Raw genomic sequence first — 5,300 nt, forward strand, 5'->3', positions numbered from 1 at the left:
AGAAGTATTGGCACAGGTTTCAGGGCAGGCATTGGTATACACCTTGTAGTGAGAGTTCACTGGGCATGACATGGCTGTATGCAGGGGAAAGACATTTAGTCTTTGTAAACATAATACATGTTGAATTCAGTTTTAAGACAGAAAGGATCTTGCATCATCCACTTACAGCATTCGTCTCCCCTCCACCTTGGCTGCGGCTTCATAAAATACAAACATTTTTTCTATTTTTCTACCTTTATTTAACTAGGCAAGTCAGTTAAGAACAAATTCTTATTTTCAACGACGGCCTAGGAACAGTGGGTTAACTGCCTGTTCAGGAGCAGAACAACAGATTTGTACCTAGTCAGCTCGGGGATTCGAACTTGCAACCTTTCGGTTACTAGTCCAACGCTCTAAACACTAGGCTACCCTGCCGCCCCAATAATCCTTCAGGCTTCCACAGTACTTTGCCATATCCCTTCAAGACACACACAGGGGCCTTTACACAGTTGTCCAAGAAAGGTTGTGGGTCTACCGTGGCGTGGCAGTCTTTGAATAGGCCAGCAGGAGCTGAGAGGACCTCACAGAAATGCTCCAACTTGAACTCAGCCGCCAAGGTCGAGTTACACTCTGGGCAAATGACCCCAGACAGGAAAATGTCACGGACCATCTGAGTGTCATCTGTAGCAGCGCTGTTGAAGTTTCAACACCACCCACATTCCTTGCCAGCGTAGGCAGGAGGAGATAACAGCTGTATGAAGTCAGGTCCACCGTACGTGATCACTGCCCCATTGTCCATTTCCACCTGTGTTGTCAGACCAGAAAGCACAGCAATGATACCCTCCTGGTGGACCGGAAGGTTCCAGGAAGCCCTTTTCACCTTGAGACAAAGGTCAGACCTGAAACATCACATCAACGTTTAAACAGATTTATCATAGCTCAAGACGAATACTATCATTAGGATAAAGGCCGCTACTATAAAACACACCTCAACCATCCCCCTCTGCTGCGGTTCCACAGTCATTCAGTCCCTTGTACCTCAGGTGTAGCTGACCTTGCTGTATACAGTGCCTTGCGAAAGTATTCGGCCCCCTTGAACTTTGCGACCTTTTGCCACATTTCAGGCTTTAAACATAAAGATATAAAACTGTATTTTTTTGTGAAGAATCAACAACAAGTGGGACACAATCATGAAGTGGAACGACATTTATTGGATATTTCAAACTTTTTTAACAAATCAAAAACTTCAAAATTGGGCATGCAAAATTATTCATCATCTACGTTTGCCCCTTCCTCCTGGCAAGCAGCGGTGTAAATTGAGAGAATCTGACACAGGGCAGTCTGCTTGTCATTGTTGTAGCAGAGGTCGCAGACAGTTGTCAAAGGCAGCGTTTGGGGTTGACCATCCCGTGGCAGTTCTGGAACACTTCCTCAGTAGTCCCTGCCTAAATAGAGAGCCTGCTCCTGATGGGGCATTGGGGATTGTTCACAGTCGTCACATCCACACATTCAACAATGTTACTAGTTTTCCAGCGCCTCACAGCCATAGATGTCCCCGTCGTCTGTTAGATAGTCCTCTGGGTCCGCGTTGAAGTTCCCACACAGGCCATAGAGTGAGCCAGAGACGACCCTGGGCACTTGGACAGTATGCACACATGACTGTAAGTCGCTTTGGATAAAAGCGTCTGCTAAATGGCATATATTATTATTATTATTATTATTATGTGACCAGGACACCAAAGTCAGTCTGAATACACGTGGAGAGCTCTTCACTTTACCTTGGCTCAACACTGAGGGAAGGCTCAAAATAATCCCATTCACCTGAAACAAGATTGAGAAGTAGTCAAAAGGGCATGTCCAAGACGAGGTGAAATGACAAATCTTCTGACACTGATAGTTTAGACAATAGTGCAGACAGGGAACTCTATTCAATATGTATCCAAAGCAGGCCAACTCACCACAACTACTTCATCCTAGTAATGAGAGATCTCAATAGAGTAACCATGGACCAAAATATTGACCTTTCTGGAATAAGAAGTGTTGGTGTCGTCCTCCTCATGTTCTGCGTCACCACACTGAAACCAGGCAGGTCTCCCGAGCTAGGGAAGTGCCTCACCAGCTGGTACGCACAGGTGCCTTGGAAGACACACCTGTTCCCGTCAAAAATGGTGTAATGCCGATCCTTGAGCTGTGCTTGAGCTGTGCACCCCCTTAGCCCTTCCTTATGGTAGCCCAGCCAGAATCTTGCGCACCTTGTCCTCCTGACACTGGGCCTGGACACAGGTGACATTCTTGGAGGAAGGCTGGCAGGTGCACTGCTTCCGACACTGGCGGTCCATCCAGAACATCTCATGGGGAGGTAGTAGAGACCTTGATGGCTGCAGCCACACCTGCTGTCTGGGACACAATGGCTGCCACTGAGCAGATAGCCCTCCTTGCACTGGGAGGTACCCGGCCTCTGACATATGTCAGAGTAGGCCTGCCTCGACCTACAGACAGCAGAAGGAGCTCCATCAGCAGCACATTGGTCAGCCTTGCAGCTGCAGACGTCCTGTTCAAGAACAACATGGACGTGGCTCTGCAGCAGCCTGAAACCGAACCCAATGCAGGTTTAGAGTTCACTTGGCCTGTCCTGCACACAGGACATGAGGCGCCGCAGTCCACTTTCCAGCGAAGCGCAAAGTCCACAGCCGCCACAGTTCCATCAGGGGTGGCAAAGTCATTAGTTGCATTGTGGCTGTAGTTTCCACAGAGAACACACAGTGAACCAGACAGCTCCGGTGCCACTTCCTATTCAAGGTTGTGATGCCAGTCATACCGCAGCATCAGGCCAAAGTCTGTTTCCAAGACAACGCTGGAGCTGCTAGGGTTTAAAGGCAGTGAGCCGGCGGCCAGGGCTAGGGGCAGGTTCCTCTGCTGACTATTGATCTGCAAAAGAAACAAGACAGTATGGACATGTACTAGCCACAATCACGGCAAAGTGTTACTGCTGACGAAGGTGCGGTAGTAAGAATCCCCTATACAGAGCAGATGTTAGACTCTGAAGCGAAGACAGGCTTTCCGTCATTCTTTACACACAGCCTGTGAGGTCCACAGTGCATCTACTCACAGGGATCTGCAGATAAAAAAAACAAAGTAGTCAGTGGTTGTGTTGCCTGAAGAAACCACATTTTTTTATTGTATTTTCTTAAAAAGGTTGAAAAGTAAAATTACCTATAGAGCCATGAGCTCGTCTCTAGTTGTAGTACATACCTTGTTTTTCACACATGGCTAGATAGTTCATGTTAACATTAGTCAGGGGAGGGAAAACAAAGTCAGACTCCAAGTTAGAAACTGGCTTCAGGTCAGCAAGGTCGTAAGTGAAGTTGTCAATGTCCTGTTAAGAGCATGTGTAACCTCTTGCGACACCTACCGACTTCAGAGCTGAACTCTCTCCAGTGCCTATGTGGAGGATCAGGCTATAGGACATTCCCATGTTAAAACTCAAATTAGGCTAATGAGATTTCTTCAGTCTGAAAAAGCTATAAATTGTACAAACACTAGTCGAGGAGAGCAGATAAATTTTTAAATGAAACTAAATGTTGGAACATTGCATTTGCAGAGAAATGATTACTGTCCCAGCTCACACTGCTCACCTGTAAGTAAAACCTACTGTATATGTTTCACGCCAAGCTAAGAGCACTGAGCAGTGTGCAAGTACTGGAAAACAGATAACACTATCAGGGCAGGTGTCAGATTGCACCTGGCTCAGCAGCCAATGAGAGAATTCAGAGCACAGTTCCTAGTTCCTGACCTCTGTCTGGTGTGCACCTGTGCGCACATTCTCAGGAAGCTCCCATGTTGCCAGGGATCACAACAACAGTGGGACAAAACATCGCAGTGGTCTAGAATCAACTCAGCACAGCTAGAAGTGTCAACACGACTTGAGGTGAGTGATGCTTTCCAGTATAAACTTAGATCATAGCAAGAGACTTGATAAAGAGATGTCATCTGTAAGGCTAACTACATTACATTTATCCACTTTCAGCACTGTCTTGTATAATTTAGGCGGTGGGGCTGTGAAGAAACGGCTTTAGTATTTTTTGCATGAGCAATTAAATAAAACTCTGCAATACTTCTTTTGTAAGAACAACAGGTCCGTGTGTTCAATCAAGACTAGTTCATGATTGACAGTCAACGAGGGGGTTATAATGCTTAAAGAGGGAGAACCACTACAGAAAAAGCTTTGTTTTAATATGGACATCCCCTAAAGCATAGCCTACGGACAAAGGTGCTCTGTTAACAAGTATGTTCAATTTAAACCGTAACCTCAGTTACTGCGCTGCCAACAATCCTAAATAGCTTAGTTTTAATCAACACCAATGTGAATAAGCTTCAACACTTTACATTCTGCATGTCAAAAGCCATTATAAGCTGCCAGACATCGCACTAATCTAGCACTGCTTGTCAGATGGCTGCAAGCTTCCATTGGAGGACCCATGACCACCTGATTAACAAATGGGAGAGAAGGGCCTAATTAGGAGTCTACGAAGGTGCCTCCAGCATTACCATGACATTAAATGGCACTAAGGGTTGGAAAATCCACTAGCCAGGGCAGGCTGGCACGATATCCAGGGAGGTCAATGTCTTCATTATCTCAAGAACTGAGACACAGGTAGCCCCACCTCACTAATAACACAAAACTATACAAATAGTTACTCAACTGTTGAGTCTTGAGTGGTTTAAGGGAGAGGCAACATAACAGTATGTTGCATATGTGAATGACATGAGATATTTCACAAGGTATTTCATGTTAATTTACCCTGAGTGATGATTCACGCCACACATACCTGCCCTTTCCCGATTATGTGCAGTCCCATTTTAAGTCTATTCAAGTGATACCTTTAAGTAAGGTAAATCGATATAAGAATTTGTTCTTAACTGACTTGCCTATTTAAATAAAAACATTTGACATTTTTTAAATTAAATAATAAATTGATTGCTAGTCTTGTAGCGTAGGGGCCCCATCTAACAAAAACATCTCAAGTAGCTATGGTATAACTTATTAAGAGAAGGTTTACAACTCAGTATAGGCATACAGTAATTGGCCTGCATGTCAATCCAAGGCTTGGGCCAAGACCTACGACTTTTGTCTTGCATAATCAAACAGGATGATATTTGACTTGAGTCACAATGATGGGAATGACATGGGATGGCACACCTAACAGGTAAAGGCAGCATGAGGGAACCAGGCGTAGCCTTTTGGGGGTCCACACCTCATGCCCTCTTGACATATCCAGTCAGTAATTCAGCCATTATTATTACAAGTTTAGATAGCTGGG

At 45.2% G+C, this 5,300-nt stretch overlaps 1 long non-coding RNA gene across 1 annotated transcript; it reads right to left on the minus strand.

Moving 5' to 3' along the window:
- Window positions 1-1,179: 1,179 nt before the first annotated feature.
- On the minus strand, window positions 1,180-3,719 carry LOC123997996. The gene is made up of 3 exons (XR_006832210.1): window positions 3,392-3,719; window positions 1,938-3,249; window positions 1,180-1,800 (listed from the first exon to the last, which is right to left on the minus strand). It is a non-coding gene; the product is annotated as an uncharacterized LOC123997996 (long non-coding RNA).
- Between the last annotated feature and the right edge of the window lie 1,581 nt (window positions 3,720-5,300).

The sequence above is a fragment of the Oncorhynchus gorbuscha genome, linkage group LG15, assembly GCF_021184085.1.
Source record: "Oncorhynchus gorbuscha isolate QuinsamMale2020 ecotype Even-year linkage group LG15, OgorEven_v1.0, whole genome shotgun sequence".
In the NCBI taxonomy this organism is placed as follows: domain Eukaryota; kingdom Metazoa; phylum Chordata; class Actinopteri; order Salmoniformes; family Salmonidae; genus Oncorhynchus; species Oncorhynchus gorbuscha.